The sequence below is a fragment of the Phyllostomus discolor genome, chromosome Y, assembly GCF_004126475.2.
Source record: "Phyllostomus discolor isolate MPI-MPIP mPhyDis1 chromosome Y, mPhyDis1.pri.v3, whole genome shotgun sequence".
NCBI lineage: Eukaryota > Metazoa > Chordata > Mammalia > Chiroptera > Phyllostomidae > Phyllostomus > Phyllostomus discolor.
In genome coordinates this window covers 4,009,934-4,024,490 of record NC_050199.1, presented here as the reverse complement: position 1 = coordinate 4,024,490, position 14,557 = coordinate 4,009,934, and the positions used below count along the sequence as shown (strand labels likewise).

General features: G+C 36.6%; 1 non-coding gene across 1 annotated transcript; it reads left to right on the top strand.

Moving 5' to 3' along the window:
* The first annotated feature begins 13,457 nt into the window (after window positions 1-13,457).
* LOC114489904 lies at window positions 13,458-13,564 on the top strand. The gene has a single exon (XR_003683925.1). It is a non-coding gene; the product is annotated as a U6 spliceosomal RNA (small nuclear RNA).
* Window positions 13,565-14,557: the final 993 nt, after the last annotated feature.

The following is a 14,557-nucleotide window of genomic DNA, read 5'->3' as shown; positions in this document are numbered from 1 at the left end:
TAAGTATGTGAAAATGTTTCACAACATGTCATAAGGAAACTTCAAATCAAGCAGGAATAAATTACTTCTATGCACCTATTAGAATGACCAAAATTTAAAACACTAACAACACAAAGTCTGATAGGACTGTGGACTAACAAGAACTTTGATTGATTGCTAGATGTAATACAAAATAGTACACCCACTTTGGAAGATAATTTGGTGGGTCTTACAAAATTACACATATTAGCCTATCCAGCGATCTCACTCCTTTGTATTTACTCAAATAATTTGAAAATTATGTTTTCAAAATACCTGCACATGCATGTTAATTGCTAAGATGTCCTTCAGTAAATGGAAAAACAATGGTCTTTCTAGAGAGTGAATATTATTTAGCACTAAAAAATAAAATTCAGGTCATGAGGAAATACTTAAAAATGTATATTAGTAAATGAAACGTGTGAATACATATGATTCAGCTATTTGTCATTCTAAACAAGACAAAACTATGAAGAACATAAAAAGATCAGCAGGAGTTAGAAAGGGAAAGAGATTAATGAGTGGAAATACAGAATTTTTTTGGAAGGGATACCATTGTTTATTTTTGTATTTTGTCAGTTTTTCAATAGTTTTTCTAATACAGATGTCACAATTCTCCCATTTCTCTCTACTGCCCTGCTCACTACCTGCTCCCACAGTAAATCTCCATCCTGTTATCAATGTCCATGGGTCATTTATACTGTTCCTTGATTAAACCCTTGCCAAAAGGAAAATCATTTTTCAAATAGTGCTGTAATGCTAAACACTTGACATTATACATTGTTCAAGAATTATAGAAGATATAACAGTAAGATTAAACTTTGTTTTAGCATAGTGGATACATTTATTGTAGTATATTCATACAATGCAATGAGAATGAACAGACTAAACTTTAATGTAAACTATGGCATTTAGGTTCACAAATTATAACAAATATAATGTTCTGGTATGGACTGTTGATATTTTTCTGCTCAATGTAGCTCTAAACTTAAAGTTACTCTAAAAACTAATGAGTATTTAAAAAATAATTAGACAGCAATTCTCCATCCTTCCTCTTAGTCCTTAGTAACTTAATTCTAATTTGTGTCTACCAACTTGCCTTTTCACAAACCTTACATACATAGAATTATTCAGTAATTGAGCAATTAGTAATTGAGTAATTTAACAATATTTTCAAGGTGTGTTTATGTTATATGTATAATACATTAATATTTTTATTTTTAAAGATTTTATTTATTTATTTTAGAGAGGGGAAGTTGAGGGAGAAAGACAGGGAAAGAAATATCAATATGTGGTTGACTCTTGTGTGCCCCTACTAGGGATCTGGCCCACAACCGAGGCATGTGTCCTAGACTGGGAATAGAACCAATGACCCTTTGGTTCACAGGCCAGCACTCAAATCACTAAACCACACCAGGCACGGCTGATGTAATACTTTTTAAGGCTGAAAAACATTTTATTGTGTATGCACCATATTTTCTTTATTTATATGTATACCAAGAAACATTTGTTATTTTTATTTAGTGTTTAGTTATTGTGAATAATGCTGCTATGAATATTGGTGGCTGGTATCTGTCTGAATTTTCTTGGTCTTTTTACTATTTTATTTTATATTTTATTTTAATGTTTTTCTTCTGTATACTGAGATGTGAAATTGCTAAATCATATGGAAATGGTAAACACCAATAACAGGTGGCCTTGTTTGTACTTTAGCTTCTCCCAAATGCTTTGAAGTCCAGCACAAGTAGCAACCATCTTCAGAATATTTTGTAGCTCAGTGTCCCCACATAGGTAACAGTGGTAGCTGACATTGACCTATACAAAGGCCTTCTTAAGACACCCCAGAACCATCACCCATGGTGGCCAGCTTCAGATCACACAAGACCAGCTCCCACCCCTCTCCACAAATGGCACACTCAAAGAGCAGGCAATAGAATCTTCTTAAAGTTAATCCTTTTCCATAGGGTCAGTCCTTGTGCCATAAACATTTTTTTCTCTGTAGTCATGGCCAGTTCTCACATAAAATCATCTTGAGGATCAGTTACTCTCATTGACATGGCAACAACAATCAAGGTTCAACTATGGCTATACACCACCAACTCAACTGATAAACCTGGAGCACCTGGCTAAGATGACCTAAGAAACAATACTGGACCCACAAGTCACCTACTATACAAGGTCACTCTTTCTAAGACAGTAAGATGTATCAACTCTACTTATTACACAAAACAAACACATAGAGTCTATAAAAATGAAAGATACAATGTCTCAAATGAAAGAACAAAACAAAACTCTAGGAAAACAACAAAACAAAATGGAAACAAGCAATCTCCCTGCAAAAAGACATGGCAGATTTTAATATCCATATTTAAGATTATAAAATGGAATTTTCAGGAAGATTAATGATTACTCAGCTATTGAAGTCACACTGACTTCCCCTCATCCATAGAAGACACAGATTTCTGTTCTTTTTGTTTCTGTTTTTTTGTTGTTGTTGTTATTCCACCTTCAGGTCTACCCCCATGCAAAGATGACCCCTGGAAATCTCACCCCCTCCTTTGGTCTTTAAGTTAACCCTACCTGTCAGGTGAGTACCTGAGTTAATCAGCTAAAGTCAGAATAACCAACCTAGTCTTAGCTGGTCCTTCATAGCAGTCCCATTTCCAATCCCAGTGTCTCTATCAAAGTCTGGCTTTACCAGGAAGTGTAGAAAAACTGAGACAGGTGTTTGGGCAAATGGGGCCAAACAACATGATCAATTTACAGAGAGGTAGTAAATAACAAGACCTTATCTTTCCTAACGAAGGATACCATTCTAACCAGAATAGTTAACCAGAGAATAAATAGCCTTTCCATGCTAACAAGAGAATAAATAGCTTAAGTCATCCTGGTCAGGGAAGTAAATAACAGAGACTCATTTAGTGGTATTAGTGCCAGCCAAAACTATGAATAGATGAAGTCAGGGGAATAAATAACAAAAAAACTCAATTACAAGTAAATAAACTCAAGATAAGATAAAGCTGACCAGAAAAATAACACTGCTCCCTGTATGCATTTTGGTACAGCACATATTAAAGAACAGACCTGTAAAGCTGATAAATTGTCTGTTGTGACCCTCACCTGAGACCTCCCCTAGGATAAAACTCTCAATACAAAAGATGTCAGTACAAAACTTTCTCTGGAGCATTCTCATTGTCTTTCTTTCCCCTTCTCCTTAGATGTGTATCTTTACCTTATGTTCTAAGAGTCCAGAAGACTTGAAACCATAGGAACAGTGGGCTGAGGTAGCTTATTTCAGTCTAATCCCCAGAACCTGTGTCCTAAGCTTTCTTTTCTGACTTTTCAGTGAGCTAAAACAGCCTCACTCCTGTCACTATGCCTTTTACTTCTCAGTGAGTCCAGACAGCTGTGCCTTGCTTCGCATCATTCCTATCATATTTCTAGGGAACTAAAACAGAACACTGCCTAGGTTCTCCTATGGCTTCTCCTATCCTAAATCCTTCCTTTGTCTCACTGACCCCAGCTTTAATAAGCATCCCCTAAAAATCATCTGGACTCATGCTGTGAAATCTTTCCTGCATAGTCAATAATCCACACATTGCAAACACTGCTGTGGAAGACCTCTTTCAGTCCTACTCTCTTGTTTGGTGGTAAGTACGTGCATATTTGAAAATTTGTAGACTATGAAAGTGTTACATAGTAAAAGACTACTATAGTCTGAATTGTGTCTCATCAAATTCATATGTCAAAACCCAAACCCTCAATATTATTATATTTAGAAATAGAGTCTTTAGTAGGTGATTAAGGATAAATGAGATTTCAAAAATAGAATTCAAAAAATAAGAAGATGGCAGCAAACTAGGTGGGAGCTGAACCTACTTGCTATGCACTCAACTGGGACACTTAGCTGATCTTCCAAAAAAACAAAGTGAACAGCCAACAGAATCTTCAGTGATTTGAAGTTTGAAAGCCAAAGTGTGCAGACGACACTTCAAAGTGGGCCATAAAGAGATTTTATAGATGGACAGAGAAAGCTCCCCGAATGTAGCACCAGAAACAGAGACTGCTGTGGGGACAGTATTGGAGGAGAGCTGAGTGAGTGATAGGAGTGTAGTGGCTCCCTCACTTCCCAGGGTGGGCAAATCAGAGACCCATGCCAGGAGCATCTTGAATGCAGAGAGGATGGGGAGGGGGAGTACATGGAAGAGATGGGAACAGGCAGCACAATCGCATACAGCTTGTTATATACTCAAGATGCGGTGGCCTTCTCCAGGCAGGACAGTGCCAGAAAAGTGTGTGGGGGGGGGCGTATTCTGGTAGTACCTGGAACTAGGTGAATAAGAGGGCCATGACTGCCTGTGACTGAGAGACTTGACCTGCAAGAGAGCTGAAGTGTATGGAAAGGTGAAGTGTATGAAAACTTTTTTTTCACCAGGGGAAGTTAGATGAGCTGGGCAGGTCCATATGTTGAAACCAGAAAAGACATCAGCATTCAGGCTGCCTGTCACTACAAAATCTAATAAGCAATGACAGTGATTGAATCATTATAGGCGCTTTATTCAGGTGGTTGGCAATCTGAGAAGATGGTGGGTTCATATCCTAACAGATCATGCCTTCTCTTTCCAGGCCAGACTTTTTATAACAGGGAATAAACAAGATGCAGTGAGGAGTTTTGAAGTTCAGGGCGGATTAGGTGAAAGAAACTGCAACATTCCTGTCCTGGGCAGTTAGCTGTTCTCAGGGGTGGGTGGTTGTGTGTCCCTCCTGGAACACAAAGGCCTAGATACCTCCACTTGTCCCCAGGTGGAAATCTCTAGCAGTGCACCAGGAGGTTGGCTATTTTTCCAGGAGCCAGGATGGACCTCATGCGTGGTCCCTGAAACAAAAGCTTTAACATATACAATTACTTACTGGACTTATAACTTGTTACCTTAAACTAAAATTTTCCAACTCTTGAGTCCCCTATCATATACACAGCTACCCAGCCAAGAAGGAGGGAGGATTGTGGGCATGATTTCCTCCCATACAATCCACCTGGTAGATTGATCAAAATGCTGCAAAGTGAAGAGATTTCTGAGGGCAAGGCAGGGACAATAGCAAAGATTGGAAAGTGCAGAACACACAGTGCTCTGAGAGCAGTGGACTAGAGACTATGCACCTGTGATTATTAGAGTGTAGACTGGACCCCCTTCCTTGGCAAATCCACCAGAAAGGGAAAATTGAGACCAACATCTGATAGCCTGCAGGAGCTGGGAAGATCTGCAAACTCAGATGGGTAGCCTTAACAACCAGCAGGGGGCTTTTTTTTTTTTTTTTTGCTAGAGTAAGACATCAAGGCAAACACCTGTAGGGCCTATTTTGAACTCCTCTGAGTACACTGGGCTCCAGGGCCCTATTTCACCAAGGCCATCAAAACAGGAAGTTAAGGAAGGGTACAACAAGGGATATTCAGGGCACTGTCCAGACTTGGCTCTCACATAGCTGCAGACTACACCCAGCCAGAGAGAGCGGACAACTCTTAAGACAGATTGCCACCTGCAACCATGAAACAGACAATTATTTAAGCAGGACTATACATTATTAGAAATAAATTGTGACACACTAAGTTGGGAGGCATAAGGGCAGGAAGAATGAGATCACAATTCTCCCAGGAAACTAAACAGTGCCTCACAGGTGAGACACCCAGACCTCCCCGTCTTGATCACAATAGAAGCTCCCTCTGGAATCAGGGAGAGGAGATACAGGTGGCTGATCCCAGAAGTTGAACAACCAAACCATTATTACCTGGAGCTGAGAGAAAACCAGAAGTGAATTCAGAAAGAAGTCAGAAGACAAACACCAACAGCAGAGACAAATTTACCTTACTCTTCATTAGAAATTGCATATCTTTTCAAAAATTCTCTTTCTCTTCTGTTTTTTTTGTTTTGTTGTTTTTTTCTCCCTTTCATACAGCTTTTAATTTTTCTTCTTTCACTTCATGCATATTCTAAATACCTCACTAATCTTGGTATTTTACTGTTTTTTATTCAGATTATATGTTTTAATCATATTATTGTTATTCCAAATCCCACACCGCACTATTCCCTGCTTATTCCACTTCACTATCTTCCTGAGCTGTATTACTGTTGTGGTAAACTTTACTTTCTCTCACACTACATTGTGCTTCCATCCCTTACTCTCACTATTTATCCTCCAACTAACCTTGCATAAGTGTTCTTTCTTAAGTCAGCTCACATTCTTTGTCCCCATTTACAAGACTCTTATTTTCTTTTCACCTTTATACACAGTGGCTACTTTAATGAAATATCACAGTTATTGCTGTACTTCTCCAATGAAACTCCTATTTCTTCACTATTTGTTTGTACTTTAAATCTGAGATGATATTCTCCCAATGTCTTACTCCATTTCTCTTTTCCTGGCCCACTGTCTGTTGAGGGAGGAATTTTATTTTACTTTTTTTCATTCCCTTCTCTCAGCCAGGGCTTTACACCTTACTGTTACTAGTTTGTTTCCCCCAACCTCTCAAACTCATTTTTCATTACTGTAGACATCTCATATTCACCAGTATTGTTTGTACAATATTCTTATTCCCATTTTATATTTATTAACCTTCATTCAGCTGTCATTGTTATTGACACTACTGTGGTTTTTCTGCAATTTTTCTCTCATTTGCCCAGCAACTTTTCAATTTTGTTTTATATCTCATAGTATACCCTTCATTTTTTCCCATTCTCCCCCTTGACCTTCCATGTTTTATTCACATTTTCAATTTTGTTCTCTCCCTTTCTTTGCCTTGGTTCTATCCCTACTCTTATCAACTCTCCTTGAGTGTTCTTCCCACTCAAGAACATTTTTCCATCTTTTAGTCAACTTATATTCCCTTTGCCATACATTACAATATTCATAATATCTCTTTACCTTTATTAATGTTAGTTCCATTGTGGTTGAGACTGCTGATGTGGAAGGGAAGTTCTTTTTGCTGGCATAAGTTGGGTTGTCTAGTATAACTGCTTTGTTAACCAACACTGGTACAACAGCATACAAATAAGGTGGGAGCTGCAACTACCAGTTAGCCTGCTAGAAGAGAAAACACACTGACAAAAAAGAAGTCACCACAAAATAAAGAACAAGTACAACAACAGCATCTAAACAAATGGAAGAAAGGAAAACTCTAGAGCCTCTAGACAAGAAGATCAAAGAGAACACACCACTGAGTCCCACAGAATCTCTACCACAGAAGTCCACCCCATGAATACAGTCAGGCAAAGCAGAGGATCCTGAGATGCAAAAACAAACAAAAAGAGTCACCTAAAATGGAAAACAAAATGCCATGGCTAGTGTGGCTCAGTGGATTGAGCACAGGCTGTGAACTAAAAGATCACTGGTTTGATTCCCAGTCAGGGTACATGCCTTGGTTGCAGGTCAGGTCCCCAGTAGGGGGTGCATGAGAGGCAACTGCACACTTACGTTTCTTTTCCACTCTTTCTCCGTCCATTCCTCTCTCTCTAAAAATAAGTAAATAAAATCTTTTTAAAATAATGGGAAACAAAGAAAGAACCCCTAATTAAAAGGAGTGAAAGAATCCCCACTGAAAGAGCTAAGTGAAATTGAGGAAAGCAATCCATTAGATATACAATTCAAAAAATTATTATAAAGATGTACAAGGAATTCAGTGATAACTATGAGGAACTGAGTGGGAATTGCAATAGCATGAAAAAGGAAATAGATAGTATAACTATAGTAACAAGGAAGAAATAAAGAATACCATGTCTGAAAGGAATACACTAGAAGGAATCACAAACAGGTTGAATGAATTAGAGCACTGAATCAGTGAACTAGAAGACAAGGTAGAAAAACACCCAGGTTGAGCAATAAAGTGAAAAAAGACCAAAAAAGTATTAGAATAATATAAGGGAACTTCGGTAACAGGAAATGTAACAACATTCCCATCACAGGATTACCAGCAGAAGAAGAAAAGAAGCAAGGGATAGAAAACCTGTTTGAAACAATAATGAAACAAAGTTTCCTGAATTTGGAGAGGGTAAAAGCCACCTAATTCAGGAAGCACAGAGGGTTCCAATAAAGATGAATTAAAGAGGCCTACTCAAGACACATCGTAATTAAAATGACAAATTTTAAACACAAGAGGGAGTCTTAAAAGGAGCAAGGGAGAAACAGATAGTAGCATAAAAAGGAGCTTCAGTAAGGCTAGCAGCTGATTTCTCAACAGAAACACTACAAGCTAGAAGGGAAAGTCAAGAAATATTCCAAGTATGAAAAGCAAAGGCCTCAACCAATATGACTCTAACCAGCAAGACTGCCATTTCAAATGCAATGCAAAATAAGAAGTTTCTCAGACAAATGAAAGGTACCAACATTGCAAGCTATGCTACAGGAATACTTTTAAAAGATGAAGGAATGGTATAAAAGGGAGAAGAACACAGGTACAAAGCAGAAAAAAATAAATAAGTACCTATAAATAAAAATATTAAATATAAATGAATGAAATGCTCCAATCAAAATACATAGGGTAGCTGAATGAATAAGCTACCCTACATGACCCTCACATATGTGGCCTACAGGACACCTACCTCATAAAAAAAGACCTGCACAGACTGAAAGTGAAGGGTTGAAAAAAAATTCCAAACAAATGGACAGGAAAAAGAGCCAGGGTAGTAATACTTATATCAGACAAAATATATTTCAAAACAAGGACCATAAAAAGAGACAAAGAACATCACTTCATAATTCTAAAGGAAAGAATCAATCAGGAAGCTATAAATATTATAAGCATATATACCAAACAAAGTGATACCCTATTATACTGAAAATCTCTGAGGACTTTAGGACAGATAAAGACATCAACACACTTACACAGGGGATTTTAACACCCCACTATCATCAATGCATAGATCACCATAGATGCAAGGAATCAACAGGGACATCCTAGGACTGAAGAACATGCTTGATCAAATGGGCTTAACTGATATATACAGAACATTTCACCCCAAAGAAACAAAAGATGCATTATTTTCAAAAGCATATGGAATATTTTCAAAGAGGTATCACATGATAGAACATAAAACAAGCCTCAACAATTCAAGAAAATTGAAATGATATAAACTTTTTCTTCACCCCAATGGCTTGAAACTACAAAACAACATCAAGGAAAAACTCAAAATACTCAAATACAGGGAGACTGTATAACATGCAGTTAAATAATGAATAGGTGAACAATGAAATCAAGGAAAAAATCAAAACATTTCTGGAAACAAATGAAAATGAATACACAACAACCAATACAAGTGCTAGGGGACCCAGTGAAGGCAGTCCTGAGAAGGAAGTTCATAGCTATACAGACCTACCTAAAAAATACAGAAAAATTTCAAGTAAACCACTTGAAAGTACATCTACAATAACAGGAGGAACAATAACAAACAAATCCCAGAATGAGTAGCTGGAAGGAAATATTCATAATCACAGCAGAAGTAAATGACAAACAGATTAAAAGAACAATTCAAAGGATCAATATACCCAGTCATCTTTGAAAAGATGAACAAAATCAATAAGCCTTTAACCAGACTCATAAAGAAAGAGAGATGATCCAAATAGATAAAATCAAATGAAAGAAGAGAAGTTAAATATTATATAAAAGAAATGCAAAGGATTGTAAGAATTTACTATGTACCACCACGTTCCACAGACTGAAAATGAAGGGTTTCAAAAGAAATTTGAAAACCTGGATGAAATGAACAAATTTCTGGAAAAATATAATCCTCCAAAACTGAGTCAATAGAAAGTAGATAGCTTGAATATATGAATAACAGTTACTAAAACTAAAGTAATAATAAAAAACCTCCCAGTGCACAAAGTCCTGGACCAGATAGATTCACAGAAGAATTTTACAAATAGCATTTAGGGAAGAGAAAACTCTGATTATTTTCAGACTTCCCTCTTAGGGAAAAGGAGAGACTCCCAAACTCTTTTTATATGCCCAGTATTATCATAAACCAATACCAGATAAAGACACAACAAGAAAAAAAACCTTCAGGCCAATATCACTGATGAATGTAGATACTAAAATAATCAACACAATTGCCAAACTGCATCCAGCAATACATTAAAATGATCATACATCATGATAAAGTGGGATTCATCCCAGGGATGGTACAATATTTATAAATCAATAAATATAATAGATCATATAAAATATACAAAAGACAAAAGCCATACAATCATATGAACAGATGTGGAAAAGTATTCGCTCAAGTACGGCACTTATTTATGATAAAAACACTCAGCAAAGCAGATGTAACATACCTCAACTAAATAAAGTTCAGGTATGATCCCTCTAAATAATAAAGGCCATATACAAGCAACTTACAGCCAACATCATAATCAATGGGCAAAAACTAAAACTTTCCCAGTAAGATCAGGCTCAAAATAAAGGTTTCCACTTTCACACTTCTATTCACCATACAATTGGCAATTATACCCACAGTGATCAGAAAAGAAAAAGAAATAACAGGCATTAAACTGAAAAGGAGACAATAAAGCTGTCACTGTCTGCAAATGATGTCATAGTATGGATAGAAAACCCTATAGACTCCACAAAAAAACTACTAGACCTAATAAATGATTTTAGCAAAACAGCAAGTCAACCTTCAGAAATCAAAGGCATTTTGGTATACCAACAGTGAAATATCAGAAATGAAAATTAGGAAAAATACCTCATTTACTATAGTAAGAAAAAAAAGAAAATACCTAGGAATGAACATATCCATGGAGGTAAAATACCTCTACTCAGAAAACTATCCCATGATGAAGAAAAAAATAAAGAACGATACAAATGAATGGAAGCATACATATCATGTTCATATTTGTAAGAATTAACATCATCATCATATCCATACTATGCAAAGCAATTGATAGATTAAGTCCAATCCCAATCAAAATGCCAATGACATTCTTAACAGATATAGAGCAAATACTTCAAAAATTTGCGTGGAACCATAAATGACCCCAAATAGCTTCAGCAATTTTGAGAAAGAAGAACAAAGTAGGAGAGATTACAACATGTGACATCAAATTATATTACAAGTTCAATATAATAAAAAACAGCCTGGTTCTGGCATAAGAACAGACACATAGACCAAAGGAATAAAACAGAGAGCCAGAAACAAATCTATTTCAATATGGTTGGTTAATATTTCACAAAGGAAGCACAAACATAAAATGGAGAAAAATATGGCCACTTCAACAAATGTTTGGGGATCTGGACACATAAGTGAAGAAAAAATCAAACTAGACCATCACCTTAACCCATACACCAAAATAAACTGAAGGTGGTCTTAAATACAAGATATGACACCATGAAAGTCCTAGAGGAGAACATAGGCAGGGAAATCTCAGATATTCCATGCAGCAATATTTTCAGTGATATGTCCCTATAGCAAGGGGCATAAAGGAAAGAATAAACAAATGGGACCTCATCAAAATTAAAAGCTTCTGCATGGTTAAAAAACAGCATTAAAATGAAAAGAGAACCAACTATATGGGAAAACATATTTGTCAATGATACCTCAGACAAGAGTTTGATCTCCAAAATATATAAAGAATTCACATGACTCCAGTCTAAGACAAGCAACCCAATTAAAAAATGGGCAAATGACTTGAACAGACCCTTCTCCAAGGAGGACATACAGAGGGCCCAGAAACATGAAAAGATGCTCAGAATCAGTAGCCATCAGAGAGACGAAAATTAAAACCACAATGAGCTACCTCTTCATACTTCTCAGAATGGCCATCATAAACAAATCAATAAGCAAGTGTTGAAGAGGATGTGGAGAAAAAGGAATCCTAGTGTACTGTTGGTGGGATTGCAGACTTGTACAACCACTATGGAAAACAGTAAAGAATTTCCTCAGAAAACTAAAAATGGAACTGCCTTTTGACCAGCAATTCTGCTGCTAGGTTTACATCATAAGAACCCTGAAACACGAATCCAAAAGAACCTATGCACCCCAATGTTCATAGTAGCACAATTTACAATAGCCAAGTGCTGGAAGCAACCTAGGTGCCCATCAGTAAATGAGTGGCCCATCAAAAAGCTATGGTACATTTACACAATGGAATTCTATGCAGCAGAAAGAAAAAAGGAGCTCTTACCCTTTGTGACAGCATGATGGAACTGGGGAGCATTATGCTAAGTGAAATAAGCCAGGCTGTGAAAGACAAACATCATATGATCTCACCTTTAACAGGAACATAATCAACAAAATGGACAAGCAAGCAAAATGTAACCAAAGACATTGAAATTGAGAACAGGCTGACAGTGATCAGAATACAGAGGGGAGGGAATAATGGTGGAAAAGAGTAAAGGGTTTCTAGGAACAATTATACAGGACACATGGGCAATAACAAGGTGGGGTCGAAACAGGGGAAGGATGTGGGGAGAGCTAAGGTGGTGGGGAAGTTTGGAGGGGAGGCAAAAAACTGTACTTGAACAACCATAAAAAATGTTAAAAAAAGACCTTGTTGTATCTCCAGTGCCTAAAACAGTCCCTGATATGAGGAGGTACTCATTAATTGAATGAAAAAAGGACCTTTAGATAAAAGGCCAGAATTTTATTGGGTTGGCCAAAATGTGTTAATATTTTTCATAAAATAAGACACATTTTTAATTTTCAGTTTTCACCAATCTTTAATGACTTAGGTATTTTGAGTATGTCAGCTGTATCCTGGGAAGCTTGGCAAACATATTTGACCTAAGCATTCTGTATGGTTATAAAATAATATAGATTATTTATGTAGTTAAGGTGATAATAAAAGGCATAAAATAATATAGTATGGCAAAATTTCAGTTCTTAGGACTGATAAATATGATTTTCTTAAAAATTAATCAAGTGTCTGATGAATGTTTACTTCTGTTGAAATAAAGGCTGGCAGAATCAATATGACAGATTCACCTGTCTACCATTTGAATCTCTCTGATTATGTCATCAGATGCTAAAGTAAGCTTTCTATGTGGCTTAAACAACATTGCTCACCAAAACAATCCAAGTATGAGTTATTGGGACAATTTGCCCAATATTTTCATGTCATCTACCTGCAGTCTCCAATTTCAAGGCTAACAAAAAAACTTCCCAATAACTAGAAAGTGAATAATAGAAGAAATATGAAAGATTAATGCAAGGGGGTGAAGTAAATCAGTTAAGTTTATCTGAAAATATCTTATTTTCTATTTTACAATTGAGGGACACTTTTCCTAATAGAGAATTCTTGGTTAATAGTTGTTTATGTCAACAGTTAAAGTATATTCCCCCAGTGTCTTTTAACCTTTATTTGTATTTTAAAAATGGATAATTTAGCTGTGCCTTTTATTTGAGACATCTTGATATACCAAGTTGCATCTTAGTACTTTCAAGAGTCTTTGCCTTGTGCTCACTCTGGCAACACATATATTAAAATTGGAAAAATACAGATAAGATTAGCATGGCCCCTATGCAAAAATGACACACAAATTCATGAAGCATTCCATATTTTTACGCAGCAAAATAGAAAGAAGGAGGCCCTACCATTTGGGACAGCATGGATGGATCTGAAGAGCATTATGCTAAGTGAAGTAAGGCAGGTGGTAAAAAACAAATACCACATGATCTCACCTATAAGTGGAACCTAATTAACAAAACAAGCAAGCAAAATATCCCCAGAGACATGGAATTAAAGAACAAACTAACAGTGACCACAGGTCAGGAAGGAGGGTATATTGGGGGAAAAGGGGAACTGTCAACAAGGAACATGTATAAAGGACACATGGAAAAAAATAAAGAGGAGTAAGATCAAGGTTGGGAGGTGGGCATGGGTGGGGTGGGAAATCATGGGGGAAAATGAAGACATCTGTACTTGAACAACAATAAAAAAAATAGAACCTAAAAGAAAAGATTGTTGTCTTTAGCTGTTGCAGTTTGATAAAATACTTTTTGGTATTGGTCTATTTTCAATTTGTTAACATATTCCACAAAATTTGGAGTTTCAACTTAGTATTGTTCTTTTTTGAAGTATATTTTATTGGCTATGCTATTAGACTTTTCCCAAATTTTTCCTTTTGTACATATCCACAGAGTAACCAGCAATTCCCCCACCCTTAGTTCACGTCCATGAGTCATGATATAAGTTCTTTGCCTTCTCCATTTCCTATATTATTCTTAACCTCCCCCTACCAATTACGCTTCTTAGTTCCTGCACCTTTTCCCTCATTCTCTCTCCTTTCCTTCTCCCTACTATAACCTTCCAAATGATCTCCATATCTATGATTCTTTTACTGTTCTGGTTGTTTGTTTAGTTTGTTTGCTCACTTGTGTGTTTTTTTTTCCTTTTAGATTCAGTTGATAATTGTGAGTCAGTTCTCATTTTAATGTTCATAGTTCTTTTTCTTCTTAAAGTATATTTTATTGATTATTCTATTATAGTTTTCCTAATTATTTTCTCCTCTTTACCCCTCCTGCCCTGTAACCCCCTGCCCTCTAGCCTTCCCCCC